The sequence below is a fragment of the Giraffa tippelskirchi genome, chromosome 9 (assembly GCF_054371585.1).
Source record: "Giraffa tippelskirchi isolate mGirTip1 chromosome 9, T2T-mGirTip1v1.2.pri, whole genome shotgun sequence".
Lineage (NCBI taxonomy): Eukaryota > Metazoa > Chordata > Mammalia > Artiodactyla > Giraffidae > Giraffa > Giraffa tippelskirchi.
This window is the reverse complement of record NC_137283.1, coordinates 144992211-145016552: the sequence shown is the minus strand read 5'-3', so window position 1 is coordinate 145016552 and position 24342 is coordinate 144992211. Positions and strand designations below refer to the sequence as shown.

The window sequence follows — 24342 nt, the reverse complement described above, 5'->3', positions numbered from 1 at the left end:
CTAGAGGGCGGGGATATATGTATACTAATGGCTGATTCACTTACTGTATGGCAGAAACCAACACAGCATTATAAAGTAATTATCTTCCAATTAAAAAAAAAAGGTCTTAGAATAGTGTCCAGCAGAGAGTAAGCACGCTGTATATGTGCTCTATTATCATCTATTCTGTGATGTTAATTCACTCAAAAACTAATGCAGATTCAGTAACTATCAGTATAAATAGTGCATTGGCTGATATACCACTAACAGTTTATTACTAACATCTTGTTACTCATATCATAATCATAAGTGAACTCTAATACTCATGGGTCAGCAGATTATTTAAGGTTTTCTTTGTAAAAGTCTCTCTCCTTTTCTCTGATTATGAAAGCAACTCTTGCTCTTTGAAAAGATGAAGAAGAAATAATCCAATGACACAGAATTGTTTTACATAGAAAGTAAAAACATCTCATCATTTAATACCACTATATATAATAACTAGGACTTCCCTGGTAGCTCAGCGGTAAAGAATCTACCTGCCAATGCAGAAGACACAGGTTCAGTCCCTGGTCCAGGAAGATCCTCTGAAGAAGGAAATGGCAACCCACTCTAGTATTCTTGACTGGAGAACCTCATAGACAAAGAAACCTTGAGGGCTACAGTCCATTGGGTTGCAAAGAGTAGGACACGACTTAGTAAATGAACAACAACAATATATAATAACTATAAAATAACCAATGATTAAAGTCTAATACATAGTCTTCCAGACTCTTTTCTATTCAAGAAGGCTGTGAATACTTAACAGTATCCAGAAGAACTGACCCTGATTACAAATTATGGAACATCTTTCTGGTAAACTGGAAGAGTTCTCTAGGGGTTTATTCCTGCCAGGGGACCACTGTACTTTCCACCACCAACATTTTTGTGCAGGTGATATCAGGTAAAAAAGGAACACCGAGGAGCAACCTGGAAAAGAAAAGGCAATTCTTTTAGAAAAGAGAGGGGCTTCCTTGGCGGTTCAGTGGTTAGGACTTCACCTTCCAACTCAGGGGGCGCAAGTTCAATCCCTGGTGGGGAGGATAAGATCCCACATGCCTCGAGGCAAAAAAAAAAAAAACAAACTAAAACACCATAAAACAGAAGCAGTATTTTAACAAATTCAATAAAGACTTAATTAAAAAAAAAAAAAGAATGAGAGAATCCTTGTGTTTTACTTTCATGCTCAAGAATCCCAAAGCAAGAGGAGGACTGATATCTTCAGGATTCAGTGCTTATAAAGTCAGTGGCCAGGCTTTCTTTTGGGAACAGATGAACGATTTTAATTCAGTAAACATCCTCCAAACACCTCCCTCATAAATGTTTATAAAGATAAGCCCTATTCCCCACCCCACCCCACAAGGTTTTGTTGTTGGTCAGGGAGGGGTTTGTTTTACTTTCCAAGAGCACTCAGGGAAGAGTCTAACTCAGCAGCTAACTGCCTCGAGTCCTGAAAACAAATGAGGTGTGGGAGAATGAATGCTCCCCTGGGTGTCAGAGGCCTTCCTGTTTCTAACTCCAGCTGTATAAAGTGGATGGAGACATTTCATACCTCTGAGTGTCAGTCTCCCCATCGGTAAAATGGTAATGACACTACCTATAAGGATTTCTTTTTCCGATAATTAAAGGAGGTTTAAAAAATATATAAAAGCATTCTGTAAATTTTTAAATATTTTACAATCATGATATTGCATGCTCAGTCGCTTCAGTCATGTCCAACTCTTTGCAACCCCATGGACTGTAGCCTGCCAGGCTCCTCTGTCCACAGGATTCTGCAGGCAAGAATACTGGAGGGGGTTGCCATGCCCTCCTCCAGGGGACTCTTCCCCACCCAGGAATCGAACTCTTGTCTCTTCCGTCTCCAGCACTGCCAGACGGGTTCTTTACCACTAGTGCCACCTGGGAAACCCACAAATGTGATATTAGGAGTTACAGTTTTGCACACTTTCCACCCATAATCAGTTTATTTCACAAGGTATTTTATTCAGAATACTTCAAGTACTACTCCTTAAGAAACCCATACAGACCAAGTGATTTTAAATGATCCTATAAAACCAAACAACTATTCTGATATCAGTTTCTATATTATTCCTATAACTCATGTGACAGAATATTAATTCCCAAGATTCAACATTAAAAAAGCTAAGATCATGGCATCTGGTCCCATTACTTCATGGCAAATAGAAGTGGAAAAAGTGGAAACAGTGACAGACTTTATTTTGGGGGGCTCCAAAATCACTGCAGATGATGACTGCAGCATGAAATTAAGATGCTTGCTCCTTGGAAGGAAAGCTATGACAAACATAGATAGTGTATTAAAAAGCAGAAACCACTTTGCTGACAAAGGTCGATATAGTCAAAGCTGTGGTTTTTCCAGTAGTCATGTATGGATGTGATAGCTGAACCATAAAGAAGGCTGAGAGCCAAAACATTGATGCTTTCGAATTGTGGTGCTGGAGAAGACTCTTGAGAGTTCCTTGGACAGGAAGGAGATCAAACCAGTCAATCCGAAAGAAAATCAACCCTGAATATTCACTGGAAGGACTGATGCTGAAACTGAAGCTCCAGTACATTGGCCGCCTGTGTGAAGAGGTGACTCATTGGAAAGAGCCTTGCTGCTGGGAAAGATTGAAGGCAAAAGGAGAAGGGGCAGCAGACGATGAGATGGTTAGACAGCATCACTGAGTCAATGGATGTGAAATTGAGCAAACTCCAGGAGACAGTGAAGGACAGGGAAGTCTGGTGTGCTGCAGTTGATGGGATAGCAGAGAGTTGGATATGACTGAGTGACTGTTAACACACACACATACGTTTAAAGAAGATCTATATCCTGGATAAAATGGCAAATTGAACATTACTTTTGCTTTCTTCCAAAATTCCACTAAAGGAACTTTGGAAAAGGCATACACCAACAAGGTAAAGAACAAGATAGAAGAAAGCAGCAACAAAATTTCAGAATTTGTAAAGCAAATGGGCCAATGGTAACTAACTCAGCAGATTCAAGAAAGTCGAATCCTAAGCAAAAAAGTGGAGAAGATCAAGAAATGATTACACCATAAACAAGTACTCAAAGGCTTAGGAACCAGAACTGAAAGCTGAGGACAGAAAAGGAGGCAGTGGCGGTGAGGTAATAACAAATATGTTTGGTTAGAAGCCTTCTTAAAAAGTGAATGTAAGGATTCCTCCGGTGGTTCAGTGGCTAAAACACCACACACCCAATGCAAGAGGCCTGGTCAGGGAACTAGATCCCACATGCCACAACTAAGAATTTGCATGTTGCAACTGAAAGAGTTCACATCCTGTGACTAAGACCCAGCACAATCAAAGAAATAAAAATATTTGTTAAAATATTTTTTTAAAAAAGAAGTGAGTGTATCCTACTGTGGCAGGAGAGTAGCAAGGCTAGAATCTGAACCGAGACTGGGTTAGAGATGCCCATCTAAAGAGAAGATGTTTAAGTGAATGTCTTCATTCACCTACCGTTCAGCACACTGACCTGCAGCCTATAGGCAGGAGAATGGAAGACCCTTTTCCATAAAGTAGAAAGAAAGAAAAAGAAGCAAAAAATAACAGAATAGATGGGACTTTAGGAGTCCAACCGTTTAAGTTAAATTCCAAATAATAGGTATTCCAGAGAGAAAGAAATAGATCACCTAAAAAGCATTGAAGGTCAAAACAACTTAAAACTAATGAAACAACACCTTATAAACTTTTGAGGAAGACGTATTTTTAACCCAGACTTTAGTCAAACCATCAATCAAAGGTGAAGGTAGAATAAAGACATTTTCAGATTGACAAAGTCTCAAAAAATTTTTTATCTCTTCTGTTCTCCTTCTCAGGAAGAAGCTGAGGAAAACGTTCCAACAAAAGAAAGAAATGAAGCAGAAAAATAACACAGAATAAAGACTCCTAACAAGTTCAAACAGAGGAGAGAGGCAAAGACATCCCAGGATGATGGCAAAAGGAGACGAAGATGACGGCTATGAACCTGGCTGAAAAGATCCTCTGTCTAGATGAGGTGAGTAGGCGGTAGGAGAGATTTCTTCAGGAAGATGAAACCGATAGAACTTCTGAGGAGTCGAAATATCTTGAGAGGAGATTTAGACCACGTGGGGTTGAGTAAGTTGTAAGTGTAAATAAAACTAACAACAACAATTAAAAAACACAATTAACGTCTAGAAAAGCAAAAAGAAATATGTAGTTACAGGAAAGTAATCATGGCTCAGCTGTGATTGGCATTTTCATAATCATAAAAATATAATCATAGAAGACTGATCTAACAAAGTATAATGGAATTGTGTTGGGAGAATGGGAGAAGGGGACAGGAAGGGTGTGTGTCTATGGAAAAGAGGTGTGAAAGTGAACTAAAACATCATCTTCCACACAGAGGAGTCAACAGGCCACGCCTAAAACAAAATAGGAAACAATCAAGAAATAGTAATTGAAGTGTGTTTGCTGCTGCTGCTGCTAAGTCGCGTCAGTCGTGTCCAACTCTTGGCGACCCCATGGGCTGCAGCCTACCAGGCTCCTCCGTCCATGGGGATTCCCAGGCAAGAGTACAGGAGTGGGGTGCCATCGCCTTCTCCGAGAAGTGTGTTTAGAGACATGAATATACATACTAAAAGAAACAGCAAAAATAGTCAAAAGTAGCTACCTTTGGGAAGGGGAAGTGAAATAGACTTTTTTGTCATTAGACTTTGGTTTTTATTAAATGTTTTATGGAACCAGTTCACTCTAATTATGTATGTGTAAGTTTGATGACATTAAAAACTAGAGAGAGAAAGAGACAGAAAGAAGAAGGAAGTGGGGCAGGAAGGGAGGGAGAAGAGGAGGGTGGGAAGGGAGATAGCAGGAAGGAAAAAAGAAGAAGGCTTTCTAGAAATCCACGCGCCGATCCAAAGGGCAATGATATGGATTTATGAGTTTGGCTTGGGGTTAACCGGAAGCTCTCTAGGAACCCTCCGTCTTGTCAGCTCATTTCCTTCTCATGCCAACATGTCTTTACAGGTTCTGCTATAGCACTGACACTTAGACATAGTTATAAGTGAAATCTGAAACTCTCCTCGAGTTAATATTTTGACTGAACTAAATCCAAAATTCCTGGCAGAGTTAAAAAATAAATCTGAAAACGAAAGTGATCCTAAAATAAAACTCAAATAATAAATGGTTAATTTTTTTCAGAAATTGGAAAGAACACAACACTGGTGAAGCAGAGGAAGCCCCGCAGATATGAACGCCTGTTATAAGACAGTCACTCAAAGGGTGACGCCTGGAGAAGGGAATGGCAACCCACTCCAGTATTCTTGCCTGGAGAATCCCGTGGACAGAGGAGCCTGGTGGGCTACTGTTCATGGAGTCACAGAGTCAGACACGACTGAGTGAATAAGCACACAAAGGTGTGATACTTTTGCAAACATGAAAAGTAGATAAATGGACATGAATAAAACAAGGAGAAATAAACCAATTATATATAAAATGTTAGTTTTGAAGAAGCTGCTAAGTCGCTTCAGCCGTGTCTGACTCTGTGCGACCCCATGGACTGAAGCCTGCCAGGCTCCTCCGTCCATGGGATTTTCCAGGCAAGAGTACTGGAGTGGGGTGCCATTGCCTTCTCCGTATGAAGAAGCAGCCACTGAAAAATAATAGGAGAGGAAAGAATTTAAGCAACTAGAATGATGTAACTGACGGGCAAGAATTTATTAAAAAAAAAGAATTTATTTCTCTCTAATCCTTATCACAGACCCCATAATATACCTCAGAAGAGTTGAAAATGCAAACATCAATAACAGTAAAATTAATAGAAAATAAAATGGAGTATTTATCAGTACTCTGGAATAATGATAACTTTAAACTGGATTGGAGGTTGTAGGGGAACTCGCAAAGAAAAAGATAACCAAATGTGACTACATAAAATTTGAAAATTCTGTGCAACAAAAATAATAATAAATATTAAACATCAAAGCAAGAGACCAGAAGAAAATATTTGCACAAAACATAATAGACATTAGGTAGATATACAGTGTTATGTGAATACACAGTCTTAACCAGAAAGAAAATAACATGACAAAATATAGTGAGGAAAACGTATAAAAAGACAATCACAGGAAATAAAATATTCTCAATAAAAATACGAAATGACAAGATCTGCTCTTTAGCAAATAAATACAAATTAAAAATAAGATACTACTTTAGACTAAAAGATAGAAATAAGAGAGAAAAAAACACAATACAAGGTTTATTGATGCTTTAGTTACCAGATGGAAAGAACAAAGTTGAAAATATTTATTGTGTGTTTATGCTGCTGTCAGTGGTATGTGTGGGGGTCTAGATGTCAACAGAAAGGAGAAAATGTCCATGCACTCAGTTTCAGCAAAGGGCAGTTAATATCTTGAGAAATTTTCTAATTAAACAAAAACAAAATTATGCTGACTACATGGAATTTTCTTCCACCAACTGTTAATCTTTTCAGATGGGTTGGCATTACTATAATTTTGACTCTTTAAGGAATAACCTTCACCCTCTAAAGAGTTCTACATTTATTTCAGCTCACCAGCAGGAACTGAAAAAAGTTTTTCTTCTCACAGTATAGTATTCTCTTTTATGTGGAATCCAAAAAGAAATGATACAAATGAACTTATTTACAAAACAGTAACAGACTCAAAGACCTAGAGAACTAGGGAGTTTGGTATCAACATGTATACACTGCTGTATTTAAAGTGGATAACCAACAAGGACTTACTGTATATCACAGGGAACTCTGCCCAGTATTATGTGGCAGTCTGGATGGGAGGAGAATTTGGGGGAGAATGGATTCACATACATGTATGGCTGAGTCCCTTTGCTGTCCACCTGAAACTATCATAACATTGTCCATTGGCTATACTGCAATATAAAATAAAAAAATAAATATAGGTACTTCCCTTCTGGTCCAGTGATTAAGAATCTTCCTTGTAATGTAGGGGACATGGGTTCAATCGCAGTACTGGGAACTAAAATCCCACATGCCTTGGGGCAACTACCTCATACTCGGGAGCCCACAGGCCACAACGAAAGATCCCTCACGCTGCAACTGAGACCTGACACAGCCATAAATAAATATTTTCTAAGTTAAATATATTTTAAAAATTTCATGGAAATTTCTCATTGAAAAAAACTCTCAATGAAAATATAAAAGCTGAACTAATTTACAAAAGTATTCAATTGTATTCACCGTGGTTAAACTTGTCACCCACCTACACTCAGCAATAAACCAAGCTCGAACTATGAAAAATAGAAAGTATAAGAACTGATGCAATGATTTCCTCATTGTTCATATACTCCCTGTGTATCAATACAATATTTATAGTAGAAGCAAGAAAAAAAATTAGAACATAAAAGTACATTTGCAATACTAAGGAATATGCCAAGCATGGGCAGAAAGATGAGAGAAAACATGGCTTATGGTCATCACAGGACATCACTTGTCCATTCATTTAAAATCACACTTCAAATCTGAGTTATATTTTTACTCACACTGTAGTCTCTAATTCCACTTTTTTAGTGTCAGTGTTGTTTTGAGATGCTAGATGGTGGACAGTGCAGATGTGTTTAAGTTGACTGAAATGAGACACGGCGGAGCCTTCGGCACTTCCGTGTACATCTAGTAAACGCTGTCCTGTGATGACTTAACCCTCCCTTCCCTGAAATCAGCCAAACGGATGCTTTTTTTTTTTTTTTTGGTCACACCATGAGGCTTGTGGGATCTTAGTTCCCTGACCAGAGATTGAATCTGGCTTTGTCAGTGAAAGTGCCCAAGTCCTAACCACTGGACCACCAGGGAATTCCCCAGTGGATGGTATAAAGCAGACATTCATAGGTTAAATGTTCACATATTTGCTTTGTGATGTCTGGTTAAACAGGAAATTGATTCTTAGTAGAGAAGCAATCTGGTTACTTTCTCAACCCAAGGACTCTTAATTCAAATACTGTATTTATTTATTTAATGTAATCACTTCAGTTCAGTTCAGTCGCTCAGTCGTGTCTGACTCTTTGCGACCCCATGGACTGCAGCACGCCAGGCTTCTCTATCTATCACCAGCTCCCAGAGCTTACTCACAGTCATGTCCATCAAGTTGGTGATGCCATCCAACCACCTCATCCTCTGTCACCCCCTTCTCCTCCTGCCTTCAATCTTTCCCAGCATCAGGGTCTTTTCATATGAGTCAGTTCTTCCCATCAGGTGGCCAAAGTATTGGAGTTTCAGCTTCAGCATCAGTCCTTCCAATGGATATTCAGGACTGATCTCCTTTAGGATGGACTGGTTGGATCTCCCTGCAGTCCAAGGGACCCTCAAGAGTCTTCTCCAATACCACAGTTCAAAAGCATCAATTCTTCGGCACTCAGCTTTCTTTATAGTCCAATTCTCACATCCATACATGACTACTGGAAAAACCATAGCTTTAACTAGATGGACTTTTGTTGGACATAAATAAATTGCAGTAGAAGAGATGTAGGAGATTCAAAGATTAAAAAATCAAGAAGTCACAACTGCTGCCCTCAACTAAGTTTTAAAATGTATAGTGAGAAATAAGCAGGTACAGAAATAATCAAAGAGCAAGAACTGGCCATAAAAGGAATAAAAGGACTCAGCATGAGCTGCTAAGCCAGGTAGAGCTACAACACCAGTGCCGGGTCCTCCCTCAGCAGGGCCAAGAAAATGAAGTGGAAAGATGAGAAGTCAGACCAGATACTGACCTCTGAGCAAAGGTGCCTCCACCTTGATCTAAAACAAGATCCAAAGACAAATCTGTCAAGCACCCTCCTAGACTGTAATCATCAGATTCTTAAAGTTAACCCTTAAAAAGTTGTAACATAAGCTAATGATTGTCAGCTTTAAATTTATGTTCCTTCACTGTATACTACATATTAAAATATTTATACATTAGCTTCTAGCAATGGCACATTGAAAGAGATGAATAGAAACTTTCTTCTCAGTTCCTTGCCATCTATTTTATTCACTAAATGAAGGAGCTTCGGACTTTCCTGGTGGTCCAGTAGTTAAGACTTCACACTTCCAATGCAGGGGGCGCAGGTTCAATCCCTGGTTAGGGTACTAAGACCCCCACACTCCATACAGCCAAAAAGGAAAAAAAGAAAAAATGGAGTCACTTTCTTGTTCTATCTTTGCCAGTGTGTGTGCTCACAAACACACATGCGTGTGAAGGACTGGTCAATTTTGAACTAGACAGAACAAAAGATCTTCCTGTATTTAAAAAGAGGTCCCTTGTCTGAGAACCAGAGCCAGGCTCACAGATTCTATTTTTTATATAAACTGTGTTCCATAAGGATGGGAAACTTTCTCTGACCCGAGACTAAGCTGGGTTGCTGGTTCCATGATACTTCCTCTTTCCTGACATTCATCACATTCTATTGTTAATTGTTTCATTGCTTATCTTCTTTGTTGGCCAATAAGCTCCACGCGGTCAAGGGCTGTACTTACTGTGCTTGCCACGTGCCCTCGAGGGTCCAGCTCATAGAAGAGCCTCAGTAAATATCTGTTGAATAACTATGCTTGCCAGACTGGTTATTTCTTTCAACCACTTCTGATGAAGCTAGGTCTCTTGTACACAAAGAGGAAGTGACAGTCCTTGTCTTCAAGATGAAGAAGACAAGGGACTTTCCTGGTGGTCCAGTGGTTATGACTCGACCCTTCCAATTCAGGAACACGGGTTCAATCCCTGGTGGAGGAACTAATATCCCACAGGCCATGCTTCAAGTTGCAGCCAAAAAAAAAAAAGAGACAGGCTGGTAGGAGGATAGTAATAAATGTAATAATAGGGGGATAGAAGGGTGTACTTTCTGAGCTCACTGGAAGATGGAGAACTCAACTGGATGCTTCTAAATGGTTTATCAGGAGTTTGCTGAGCAAAGAAAAGGGGAAGGGACCAGGCAGAGACAAACCAGACCATTGAAGGTACAGGAACTAGAACAATTTGGTGCTGCAGGGGTGAACAAAACATATCAAAATTTGCTAGGAGTTTATCAGACTACTCTCTAGGTGACTAATATTTCCTGCAGTGACCTGACTCAAAATTAGTGCTTTTTCCTTTGAAGAAAAATGTGCTGTGCTGTGCTTAGTCGCTCAGTTGTGTCCAACTCCTTGCAACCTCATGGACTACAGTGTGACAGGCTCCTCTGTCCATGGGGATTCTCCAGGCAAGAATACTGGAGTGGGTTGCCATTCCCTCCTCCAGGGGATCTTCCCAACCCAGGGATAGAACACAGGTCTCCCACATTGCAGGTGGATTCTTTACCATCTGAGCCACCAGAGAAATAAAGTTTCCCGTCCTTATGGAACACAGTTTATATAAAAAATAGAATCTGTGAGCCTGGCTCTGGTTCTCAGACAAGGGACCTCTTTTTAAATACAGGAAGATCTTTTGTTCTGTCTAGTTAAAAATTGACCTATTTCGATGAATCAGGTAATATATTTTCCTATCATAGTTATCTGTCTTATTCTATTAGATGGTCATTTAAAGCTTTAAGACAGCACCTCAAAGTTTCATCTGGCATAAGATTTTCTGGAACTTCCTTATTCTAGAAACTACTGATTGCTATAAATTCACTGATTCTCTCCCCACCTCCAACCTTTTTATCTACAACTATTCCAGGAATTTGGCATCTCTCCCCCAGTTATCAAGATAATGAAAGGCCAAACCAGAAACTCCTCTCTCAAGCAATCCTGGTTGGAAGATAGCCAGGGAATTTGGGCCAGGCTCTCTGGTGGCCAAGCCAGGAATATGCTATAAAGGACAAAGAGTGAATATTACTGTATCCATCCTGCTGGGATTAAGGCTCAGGTGCTCCTCTGCTCCACAGTTCCTGTGACTTTTTGCTAATCTGACAAATCCCAATAGACTCGGTCACCATCAAGGGCATAAGAGTTCCAGGCAATGGTTCTTAAACTATAGCACAGATCAAAATCATCTGTGGAAAATGGGTTGAAAATGTCAATTCATGGTTCCACTATTAAAGATCTTACTCTAGTAGATCTTGAATGTAAATCTGGACTTCCTTTTCTGTTTTCTTTTTGTTGCTTGTTTGTGGGCCATGTTTTAAAATATCCCAGGCAATTCTGATCTTATAATCTATAGGCTACACATTGAGATTCACTGGACTAATTTGTGGCCTTTCAAAGGCTTTTAAAAAAGAGAGAGGGGAGAAGGGAGAGAAGAGAGAGAAAATGTAGCCTAATGTAGCCTAATAAATGTACTGTGCTTAGTCACTCAGTCGTGTCTAACTCTTTGCAACCCCATGGACTGTAGCCCACCAAGCAGCCTAATAAATAGAGCCTAATAAAATTGCTTACCATTTAACAATGGTAAAGCCTTGTTGCTGTCGTCGTTCAGTCGCTAACTGGTGTCTGACTCTTTGAGATCTCATGGACTGCAGCACACTGGGCTCCCTTGTCCTTCACCATCTCTGGAGTTTGCTCAAACTCATGTCCATTGAATCTGTGATGCCATCCAACTCTGCCATCCCCTTCTCCTGCCTTCAATCTTTCCCACCTTCAGGGTCTTTTCCAATGAGTCAGCTCTTCGCATCAGGTAGCCAATACTTGAACTAGTAAATACTAATTCAAATACAGTAAAGTCTTGAATTACAGGAAAGACCAGCTCTTCTGTCCATTATCTGAACAGCCTGGGTGTTTGGTTAGCCTTCTCTGTGATGCACCGTTCTCCACTCATCCTGGCCGACCCTCACCTGGCTCTTCTGTTCATAATCTTGCCAAGATTAAGACTACTATCTTCTTGATGTCTGATCAGCTCTTCTATATCCTCCAGGGTCTTGGACAAAACCCCAGCTTTCTGGGCTCCACTTAGTAGGGCAAGTCTGGCTCAGAAGGACATGGCAAAGCCCTCATGGAGGAGAATGCTGCCTTCCAGAGAAATGCAGTGGTTGATGGGATACTCAGATCCCCTTCAGGACCAAGGCCCTGCTCCTCGGCTGCCAGCAATGTTGACTGTAGAAGGTTCACAGCTCCAGGAACTGCCTTTGACTAAATAAAGGGAGTTGCTTGGCCCAAGATCACATGCTTCTGCCTGGATACAGCCCACATCCAATGACGAGTTGATGCCAGGGATACAATGACCAGCCCCCATGCTTCAAGATGGCATAACAATTCTGAAGGGCCGTCCCACCTCCAAGGTTTCCCACTGTGAAGACCACCCTTGTACCTGCACTGCAGTTCATTCTTCCATCTGAACATTCCTGCTCTCCTCTCCCCCTGCCAAGTCCTCTCTCAGAGTACCTCCCAATAAGTTTCTCATATGCTAGTCTCAGAGTCTGTTCCCAGGAAACTTGACCTAACGTTAAAAGAGGAAACTTGCCTCTTTTAGTCAAGTAATGACAGCATAGTGCACTGGGCCTCTGCACCTTACTTCTCAGGTAAAGCTGGGAGGTCATTTAATCTCTCCCATGGTCTCCTTCCTCATCTACACGATTAAAATATAGAAAATAATAATACTTGTTATGTCTGTTTTGCCAGACTTTTATGAGAATTAAAAGAGAAAATATCTATGAGATTACTTTGTAAGTAATGAAGAACTGTACAATCCTGTCAACTGACATCACTGTATGTTGGTTTAGCCATGTAATAATCAGGTAAGAGGGGAAAAAGAAGAGGGACATCTACTAATAGTATAGAGTTCCGCTTACACACTGTGCTTGTCTTTATCTCAAATCAACAGATTTGTGTCACTAATCAGTACACCCAGGCACATAACAGAAATTAAAAGCAAAACCAGGAATGAGACATGCATTGATGCAACTCTGAAACAAAAGTGAGAACAATCCTTGTTCCCTCTTTTTGCATGTGAAGATAGCAATTGAGCCATTTCTACTACTATAAAAAGTCAGAATTTACATTATTACCCAACAAGTTATGCAATGAGCATGAAATGTTGTATATCTTTGAATAGAGAAATAAGTGAAACAATTGGGTATACAAAATGGGGAACACTTACTAAACAACTTTGTACTTTCTAGATTACCTTGATAATGTATCCACTAGAAAGAAAAAGAAAGTATATAAACTAACTGAAAATATTCAGTTAACTCAAGAAAGATAGATGAAAATTACCAATCCTAAAACTTCTTCCTACTAAAAATAATCAAATTATTGAGTTTTACAAAGAACTCGAGTGAGACACACAAATAGTGTCTGGTATCCATAAACTCAGAAGGAGTGACCAGCAAACGACTTACTCTGACAGATGGTTTCATGATCAGCAAAAGTCACAGAATAGTTAGAACTCAGAGGAGGCTGAGAGACCTACAAGAGCCCTTAACTCTGGCAATTCTCTGCACTCAGGGAAACCACAGTGGAAATGAGGAGGCCAGACAAACCCACATGAAATATTAACCAAAACCCTTCCCTTTCTTGTTCTCTGAACACTGAATGACTAACAACAGGCAGGCATATAGGAATTTAGACCAAGGGGTAAACACATGGACTGGATAATCTCAGAAGGCTTTATGTCAGTTTCATATAATGGAAAACTATAAATATCGAGATTTCCTGGTAAATCTAAAGAAATGCTGAATGAAATATTTTGTTCATGTGTGGAGAAAACATTTCAAAACTTCAAATGTTAGATATTTGAGCATTTTATAATTTCAAACTTAAGTGAGTTTGCTGACTCATTTAGGTACAACATTAATTCAGTGTCTATAATCCTTACATGGTCCAAAGGAGAGGCTGCTGAGGAAAAAGAGAATTAGACCTTGCTTGCTGGACAAAAATCAGAGAATTGTTCCAAGCCAAAAGAGAGTGAATCATGAGCCGATGAGAATAGTGAAGAGTTGGGGTCAGATTTCGGGGTTTGATAGTGAAAAATATATTTATCAGGACCAAAGGAATGGACCTATAAATAAAAATGACAGCCCAAACCCAGGAAATTTGAATCATTTTGCCCAGCTTAAATCAAGAGAACGGGAAACAGTGGCGCCAGCTTCAACTTACCAAGATTCTGAAAGTTAGAAGCAGGAGGAGTTGGTATTACCTGGTTTGGGGTAAAACCAGAGCAAAATAGGCTTCAGAATACAGATGATAAACCAAGACTGTAAGATCTGGAGTTGTTATGGACCTGCCTGCATCTGTTAGTAAATTTTCTACTATCAGACCCTGCTCAGCAGATGCATATCCCCTGGCCAGCCTTTCTCCTCCCCCATGGGAGGCATATTACAGATCTTAGCAACAAAACATTGAGCATCTAAGAAACACAAGTGGCTTCCCAAGTGGCTCAGTGGTAAAGAAACTGCCTGCCAATGCAGGAGCCATAGATGTGAGTTCGATCCCTGGGTCAGGAAGATCCCCTGCAGGAGGAAATGGAAACCCCCTTCAATACTGCCTGGAGAATTCTGTCAACAGAGGAGCCTGGTGGGCTACGGTCCCTGGGGCTGCAAAGAGTCGGACATGACCAAAGTGACTTAGCATGCACGCACAGGCAGGAAACACAAAGCATTGTACATCTAGTGCTTTGGGAAGGGTAGTAACTGAGGCACCTCTGAGGACACAGCTGTGGAAGCTCTGGGAACCTTCAGACACGTTAAATCTCCATTAAAATATTTTAAATTCCCAGGAGAAATGCTCTGCTTAAGCTAAGCTTATTCTTAGACCAACCAGGTACTTCTTGGGGTAAGGGGAGGGGGAGAGGTGCCGCAGACCCCTGGGAGCCATCTCATGTACTGGGCTATTCCTGGCTGCGGGAGGATTGTCAGGATCAGGAGAGTGACTCCAATTTGAGTTTACCACAGTGTCCAAAACATCACTCATTCATTCATAGAGACAGCCTATCAGAGCAGAGTGGTAAGAACACAAGCAAGTAAAACAAAACAAAACAAAAACAAACAAAAAGAACACAAGCAAGCTCTGCGTTTTGATGTATAGCTTTCTAAACTGTTTCATAAACGTACAGGTACATATGAACTTTTTTTAGAATTAAGAGCATGCTCTTTATACAGTTTGTAACTCAGTAATAGATGGTTAATATTTAGTTATGTCAATAAACATTCTAAACATAAAAAAAGAAAAAAGAATACAAGCAAGTTCTGGAATCAAAGATGCTCAGGATCAATTCCTGGCTCTGCCAATTACTAACACTGCACTTTCTTCACCAGTCAAAAGTAGTTATCAACAGTACCTATCTCAGAGGATTGCAATAAGAAGTGAAAGACTTATTCACATAATGAGCCTAGAATAGTGCCTAGAACTTAATATGCACTCAATAAATGTTAGCTGTTATTAGTATTCCTTCAAAAATGTTTTATGAGTACTGACTAGATGCCAAACCCTGTACGAGGTCCTCATTATCCTTGAAACCAAGCCTACTCTTCTATTTATCTTCCTATCTTAGTCAATAACTAGCAATGTGGGAGTCATCCCAACCTCCTCCCTCTCTCTTACTGCCACTTCTGGGTTTCGGGCCGGATTCCACCTACTAAACACCTGTCAGCTCCTTCCCTCTTTTCTGTTCCTCACTGTCACTGCTTGACTCAAGGCTTCTGTAATTTCTCATCTTGAATATTACAACAGTCTCCTCCATGTCACCCAAAGGCCAGTGGTACCCTCATCCAACCTATTCTCTATCTTGAGTCAAAGTTGGCTTTTCAAAACACAGATGAATCTGATAACATCATTCACATGATTAAAGTCCTTTATAGGATAAACTCAAAGCTCTCACATGACATATGGGACTATGTGATCTGACCCAGTCTGTCTCTCCAGCCCTCTCCCCAGCTAGTGTCCACCCTGAACAGGTTGATCCTTCTGCTGGGTCATCTATCCCTCCATCGGATGACAAATCCTCCTCTTACATTAAGGTTCATTATTTAATCGATACCTACTCCCTAAAACTTATCACAACAGAAGCCTGTGCCAAATTCAAGGAGTACAATGATGAAGATCACACTCAACATTTTCTCATAGAAAAAGTAACTTTGATGCTCTTGAAAGAGAGACATAAAGTATGGAAATTAAGAAAAATTTGTGTCAAATTTAGCACTGTTTCCCTCACTGGGTGGATATCTTATGGAACTGGAGAAACTGGATCTATTTTGGTATTAGGTTCAAAAAGCACTTCAGTAGATTTCAGTCCCAACAGTGGATTTACTCATGTTGAGTTATACAGCTATAAAGTGCTAGAAAAGATTGATCTGAACTGTAAAAACAATGATCAGAAAGTTGTTTCACTATGGTGTTGTAATGTTATTAGCCATTAATTAGTCACTTTAAAATGTCTGTGGTTATCTAGGGGTAATAACAGACTGGACTTATTTTTACATGGTTACTAGATAATTTGAAATGTGGTTAGTTAAAAAAAAAATCTCTAAAAAGCATGCCTTTCTAATTAATATATTTTTAAATCACTTATTGAATGAAACACTGACCGAATAAGTTCAACAGGCTGCCTACAAAGACAAGCAGATGATTAAACTCAAACCCTCATCATTCTTCCAGCAATGATGATCCACTTCATCCAGAAACCCAGAGCTGCAGGAACTTCAGTCATATTGGGACAGAGGCTCAACTGTGGGCATAGATCATTGCGCTCATCTCCTTTTACTGGATTTTCTAGTGGATTTGCCAGCCTTCTACACTGGTCTTTAGGGTCCTTGTCAGCAAGATCCTGTCTTATTCTCAATTGTATAACCAGAGCTCGATAAAGAGACTGGCACAGAGAAGGTGCCCAATAGCTGGGCTGAATTCAACTCAACTCAAACAGTGATGCTGTCCACTTCTCTACTGTGTCTCTATCCAGCTGCAATAGGACTTATCAGCTTGACCATTTTAATTTCTCAGCTCCAAGGGGGATCCACCATCTTCACAATTTTTTACATGGCACTAATTTATAAAGACAAATTGTCCAGAAGATTTCGATTCAGCGTGACATACAATCACTATGTAACATGACATGTTTCCACCACACCATCCCAGTGAAAGCAATAACAAACCAGTTATTGGATAACGAAATTAAATTTCTGTTGGGCCTCTGTGGCAAAGCATATGATTTTAATGGTTATCTTACACCAGCCTGGTGACCCTAGCTGGTATGCTGTACCATCCAGGCGCTCTTGGAAACAAAACTTTTAACTATTACTTCCTATACAACCAGTTCCAGTTTATCAGGGTCTGCATTTCACATCTTAACCTTATTTTAAATAACAGCCAGAGAAAACCTCACTTTTCAAAAGTTCATTAACAAAGTCTCACAAGCAAGAAGCTCTGTGACTCATTTTTGGATACCCGAAATAACAACTCCTCCCTTTGCTGAGAAACGGCTTCAACAAGTGCGTGAGAACCACCGGAAGTAATAGAGATCGCGGGCACTGCGAGCCGAGCCTAGAATTCCCTCTCTGGACGGTGTGGAGCACCTAGGCGCTGCAACTATCTCTTGTCTCCATTCTACTAAAAAGAAAAAAGGAAAAAAAGTCTTCTGTGGGCTGGGAAGGAACTATTTCAAGGCGGTACGACTTCTCTGTATTTCTCGGCTCCTGAGTCATACTGCTAAGTTGGTCAGAAAGTGCAACTTAATAGGAAGTGAAGAGGTGATCGAAGTCATGCCCCTTAATTCAAAAAACAAACACAATCCCCCCAAGCTTCAGCCTTTCGGCTGAAAAAACAAAAGCAGTCTTGGGTGGATACCGTATAAAGGAAGCCTACCAAAAGGTGTCCGTGAAATAATTTCTAAGAAGCCCTAAACGCGCAGACCTTGTCCATTAGATGGAAAAAACAATCACTCCTCTCCCAATTAGAGACCCGAAGGCCGCGTTCCCCGACGTGAACAGGCGGCGAGGGACCCGAGGCTCCCCCTCCCCGAAGGCATCCCCTGTGTCCCCGAGCAAGCGAGTCCCCGTGCGGCCGCACGCTTACAGCGCTCAGCCTCTCCTGAAAGAGAGAAAAAGAGCCCCAAGGAGAGAAACACGAACCAGGAACGGGACCGCGCGGGCGACCCCAGAAGCTGTCTCCAGTGGGCGCGCGCCCCGGCGGGGACGAAAACCTGCGGCTCGACTCCCGGTGGATGGGCTCCCCCGGCGCCTCCCGCCGCTCCTCCCGGGCCGCCCGAGCTCCGCGCCGCCGCATCTGGGCGCCCGCCCGCCCCCCCGGGCGTCAGAAGCACCCACAGCTGGGGACCAGGCCCCGCCCCGGGCGACGGGGCCGGCTCCCCGCCCCGCCCCAACCCGCCTGGAGCCTGTGCGTTCCGGACCCGCCGGCAGCCGGGCCGACCCGCTCCAGCGTCCTCTCACTCGCGTGCGCCCCGGATGCTCTGCGCCGGGGGCGGCGAGGACCAGCCGCGAAGTGTGCCGCCCGGGGCACTTCACCGCGTTCCCTAGCCTTCTCTTCCTTGGAGGGCCCCCAGGAAGCCGGGGGCGGGGCGGGGGGAGCGTGGCCCAAAGGCGCTGGACTTTCCCCGGGGATCCCCCTGCGCTGGTGACGTTTGCAGGCCGTGCCGGTGTGTTTCCCGCGCGGTTCTCAGTGCAGGGGTGACTGTGGCCAGCCCTGCACCTGTCCCTGCCCCGTAGGCGGCCGGCAGGGAGGCTGCGAGTCGAGGCTGAGTATCTTCTTCCCAGAACCCACTCGGATTCACCCCTTTGCAGTGAGCTTTTAAACACCAGTCCCATTCGTTCGTTCATTCATTCATTCATTCAGTACCAACCCAACGTCCACACAGGCGATAAGGATGCTATGTGGTCTAAAGCACCGTCAAGACATTACTCGCAAAGACCTGGCAGTCCAGTGAGGAAAGATGGACAGATAAAGTGCTTCTCATGGGAGGTTTGTGGTATCTTGAATAAGCCTGAGGCTTAAAAGTTAGAAAGTGCTCAAGAAGGGGGATGAAAAAGATCTGCGTTGATGGGGAATGTCAAAGAAATGCAGGAGGTCAACCAAAAGAGCTCCCACAGCCAGTTCAGTTCAGTTCAGTTGCTCAGTCATGTCTGACTCTTTGCGACCCCATGACCCGCAGCACGCCAGGCCTCCCTGTCCATCACCAACTCATGGAGTTTACCCAAACCCATGTCCATGGAGTCAGTGACGCCATCTAACCATCTCATCCTCTGTCGTCCCCTTCTCCTCCTGCCCCCAATCCTTCCCAGCATTAGGGTCTTTTCCAATGAGTCAACTCTTCGCATGAGGTGGCCAAAGTATTGGAGTTTCAGCTTCAACATCAGTCCTTCTAATGAACACCCAGGACTGATCTCCTTTAGGATGGACTGGTTGGATCTTCTTGCAGTCCAAGGGACTCTCAAGAGTCTTCTCCAACACCACAGTTCAAAAGCATCAATTCTTCGGCGCTCAGCTTTCTTCACAGTCCAACTCTCACATCCATACATGATCACTGGAAAAATCATAGCCTTGACTAGACAGACCTTTGTTGGCAGAGCAATGTCTCTGCTTCTAAATATGCTATCTAGGTTGGTCATAACCTTCCTTCCAAGGAGTAAGCGTCTTTTAATTTCATGGCTGCAATCACCATCAGCAGTGATTTTGGAGCCCAAAAAAATAAAGTCTGACACTATTTCCACTGTTTCCCCATCTATTTCCCATGAAGTGATGGGACCAGATGCCATGATCTTAGTTTTCTGAACGTTGAGCTTTAAGCCAACTTTTTCACTCTCCTCTTTCACTTTCATCAAGAGGCTCTTTAGTTCTTCTTCGCTTCCTGCCATAAGGGTGGTGTTATCCGCATATCTGAGGTTATTGATATTTCTCCCGGCAATCTTGATTCCAGCTTGTGTTTCTTCCAGTCCAGCATTTCTCATGATGTGCTCTGCATAGAAGTTAAATAAGCAGGGTGACAATATACAGCCTTGACGTACTCCTTTTCCTATTTGGAACCAGTCTGTTGTTCCATGTGCAGTTCTAACTGTTGCTTCCTGACCTGCATACAGGTTTCTCAAGAGTCAGGTCAGGTGTTCTGGTATTCCCATCTCTTTCAGAATTTTCCACAGTTTACTGTGATCCACACAGTCAAAGACTTTGGCATAGTCAATAAAGCAGAAATAGATGTTTTTCTGGAACTCTCAGGAGCAATTTGAACAACAAGATAAAGTAATACTAGATTACAATAGATTACAAACTATGCTGAAGCTGAAACTCGAATACTTCAGCCAACAGATGCAGAGGACTGACTCATTTGAAAAGACCCTGATGCTGGGAAAGATTGAAGGCAGGAGGAGAAGGGGATGACAGAGGATGAAATGGTTGGATGGCACTACCGACTGGATGGACATGAGTTTGAGTAAGCTCTGGGAGTTGGTGATGGACAGGGAAGCTGGGCATGCTGCAGTCCATGGGGTCACAAAGAGTCAGACACAACTGAATGACTGAACTTAACTGAACTGAATATTTCTGACAGCTGTGAATATCATAAAAATCAAAGAAAGTGTGAAAAACTGCTACAGCCTAGAGCATCCTAAGGAAACCTGACAACTAAATGTATGTGGTATCCCAGATGGGATCCTGGGACAGGAAAAGGCTTTTCAGTAAAAACTAAGGAAATATGAATAAAGTATGGACTTTTTTACATATCAAGATTAGTGCATGAGTTATGATGATGTACCATACCTAATTGTACCATGATAATAATAGGGGAAAATGGGAACAAGATTCATGGAAACTCTCTTATTATCTTTGTGATTTTTTTCTGTAAATCTAAAACCATTTGAAAAAAATTAAGTTAAGGGACTTTCCTGGTGGTCCAGTGGTTAAGAATGTGCCTTCTACTGTTTACAATAGCTAGGACATGGAAGCAACCTAGATGTCCATCAGCAGACAAATGGATAAGAAAGTTGTGGTACATATACACAATGGAATATTACTCAGCTATTAAAAAGAACGCATTTGAGTCAGTTCTAATGAGGTGGATGAAACTGGGGCCTATTATACAGAGTGAAGTAAGTCAGATAGAAAAGCACCGATACAGTATATTAATGCATACATATGGAATTTAGAAAGATGGTAACAAGGACCCTATGTGCAAGACAGCAAAAGAGACACAGATGTAAAGAACAGACTTTTGGACTCTGTGGCTGACGGTGAGAGTGGGATGATTTGAGAGAATGGCACTGAAACGTGTATATTGCCATATGTGAAATAGATGACCAGTCCAAGTTCGATGCATGAGACAGGGCACTCAAAGCCAATGCACTGGGACAACCCAGAGGGATGGGATGGGGGGGTGGTTCGGGACAGGGGGACACATGTACACCCATGGCTGATTCATATCAACGTATGGCAAAAACCAACACAATATTGTAATTAGTGTCCAATTAAAATTAATAAATTAATTAAAAAAAAAAAAAAGAATGTGCCTTCCAATGCATGGGAGACAGGTTCAATCCCTGCTCTGGGAAGATCTCACACGCTGTGGAGCAACTAAGCCTGCTCACCACAACTACAGAGACCACTCACTCTGGAACCCATGAGCCATAGCTAGAGAGAAGCCCAGGCACCACAGTGAAAAATCCTAGGTGCTGCAACTAAGACTGGATGTAGCCATAAATAAATAAGTAAAATAATAAAGTTCATTTTAAAGGTGAAGCAAAGTAAGAGATATGAAGGGTGCTATAAGAACTGAAGAAAATGGGTTTAATGCAAAGGCCTCTAAGATAAAACAGTTCAGGGAGGAAGCAATGTAAGTATTTTGACCATTTGAAGCTGAGGGATCTGCAGATGTAAAGGCTCTCAGATGTCAAGCATATAGGATCCTGGAGCAATACCAGTGTGGTAGGGAAAGAATGAATGGGGAAGAGTGATAACTGGTGAGAGTGGGTGGGGTGTAGGGCATGTAGGGCCTTGGTGGGCTTGATAGTTTTTAAATTTTACTTTGATTAAGAAGGGAAGACACTGGAAATTTTTTAACAGAGGAGTAACCTGATGTGGCTTTTTTTGTTGTTTAGTCTCCTGTTGTATTGAGAACAGATTAAGGGGCAAGAATGGAAGTAGGCCCGCCAGTTAGGAAGCCGTGATGATTCATTTTATGTGTCAACTTGATTGGGCCCAGGTTGCTCAGGTGTTTGGTTAAACATTATTCTGTTTAACCCTCTGTACATATATGAGGGTGTTTCTAGATGAGATTAACATCTGAATCTATAGACTGAGCAAAGCAGATTGCACTCCTCAGTGTGGGTGGGCCTCATCCAATCTGTTGAAGGCCCGAATAGAACAAAAAGCAGGGTAAGACAGCATTTGTTCTCCCTAGGCCTGCCTGTCTTTGAGCTAGGACATCAGTTGTCTCCTGACTTCAGACTTGACCTCAAACTGAAACTTAGGCCACTCGCTTTCCTGCTTCTCAGGCCCTTGGACTCAGACTAGAATTACACTATCAACTTTTCTGGGTTCCACCTTGTCATCTGCAGATCTTGGGCTGTTCAGCCTCCATAATCACATGAGCCAATTCCTTCTATCTCAGTCTCTGGGTATAGATATATCTCCTATTGGTTCTGTTTCTGCAGAAAACCCTGACTGACACAAAGCATGTCAGTGGAACTGGTGAGAAGTGGGCAGGTTCTGGATTTATACCCAAGGAGAGGCTGAGAAGACTGACTGATTAATTGGATGTGGGGTGAGAGAGAGAGAGAGGAGTCAAGCATGAGTCAAGGGTTTTCCTTGGAGCAACGAGAGGAACGAGGTTCCTTAGACTGAGATGAGGAGTCTGCCTGGGAAGCAAATTGTGGGGATTGAGGGAGGGGAGGGGAGGTTTGTGGGGACTAACAGCTCCGTTTTGGACACTTGAAGTTTGGAGCGTTAAGTTGTCAAAAAATATCAGTTGGATTGGTGAGTCTGGGATGATGGTTTCAATCTGGAAGTCTTCAGCACACAGAATTTAGATGTCTGAAGTCGGAGTCATAGAGTACTCCAAAGTTTAGAGGTCAGGAAGATGAAGAACAAGAAAGGAGAATGAGAAGGTGTAATCAGTGAGATAGGAGGTAAACTGATAAAGAATGTTCCAGAAGCCAAATGAAAAAAATATTTCAAGAGTGGTCAATTCTAGGAAAGGCTGCTAAAGTGGGTAAAATTAGGATTGAAAACTGAGCAATGGGCTTAGCATATGGAGGTCGATGGTGAAATCGATAAAGGTTCGGTGGTGTGTGATGACCAATGCTTCTGTGGAGCGCAGAGAGAAAAACAAGAGAGTAAATGGAGACAGAGAAATGGGGCAATAGCTGGAAGGAAAAGTATGGTCAAGGGAAAATTTTTTTTAATTAGAAAATGTACATATTTGTATGCTCACAGACATGAGCCAGAAGAGAAGGAAAAAGTGACAAGGCAGAAGAGAAAAGGGATAATTGTCAGAGCAGTGCTCTTGAGTAGATGAGCAGAGATGGAATCCAGTGCACAGATGGAAAGCTGGGATTAAAAAGGGAAGATAGGCTTCTGCCCTCATGGCAGAAGGGGAGGCAGAATGTATGGGCACAGATGCTACTGAATGTGGAGACAGGAACAAGTATTATCAATGAAGAAGGAAGGTCATCAGCTGAGAGTGAGGAGTAAGAGGAAGTTTGAGAAGAGAAGAGAAAGTAGGAAGTAGCATCTTGGGACAGGGAGAGAGCAAATGGACTTCGAAAATATAGTCAGATGGTTAAGTGGTACTAAGTTCATTTGAAGTCGAGGATCATGAATGTAAAAGGAGACCAGTTGGTATAATTTGTTTTCACGAACTTCATGTGCCTACTTGGGCAGAGGTCCAGAGATAACCAGAGTTTGGAGCTGCCAGATGAATATGTTAGAGGCGACAGGGACCAGAGTGTTGAGGGTCTATCCAAGGGAATGATTATAATTCAGGACCATGGCATCTAAACCGAGTAAGGGAAGAAGAGAGGACATGAATGATAGCGATGAGGCCATGTGAAAAAATATTAGGCCCACGGATCAGAAGATCCAGGGTATCAAGAAATTGCTGCACTTGAGAGTGAGGCGGTTAGACAGATTCAGGTGGAAAAAATTTAAGTTGGTGGTCAGAGAGCAGACTATGAAGGGATGCAGATATTGATAATGGCAAGATCTAGACTGACTTGGTTCTCTGCACTTGGCCTGACCACCCTGGCTAGGCTCCCAGATAGGTCTTCTATATTTATAGACATTTTTCTGGAGATGTTGGCTCTCACCTCCAGTCTGAATTTTTTTTTAATTCTTCTTTATTTATCTTTTGGCTGTACTGCACAGCAAGGGGGTATCTTAATTCCCTGACCAGGGAACCAGAGTCCCCTGCAATGGCAGCATGGCGTCTTAACCACTGGATCACCAGGGAAGTCTCCCTCCAGTCTGGATTCTTTGAGCCATTAGTA

At 42.0% G+C, this 24342-nt stretch overlaps 1 protein-coding gene across 1 annotated transcript in view; it reads right to left on the bottom strand.

The window, feature by feature from the left end:
- The window catches only part of STX11 (syntaxin 11), a 35213-nt gene extending 17079 nt beyond the window's left edge, over nucleotides 1-18134 (bottom strand). The window contains exon 1 of the mRNA XM_081531059.1: nucleotides 17983-18134. The gene's annotated coding sequence lies outside the window, so the exon portion shown is untranslated. The remainder of the gene's footprint in view (nucleotides 1-17982) is intronic.
- Nucleotides 18135-24342: the final 6208 nt, after the last annotated feature.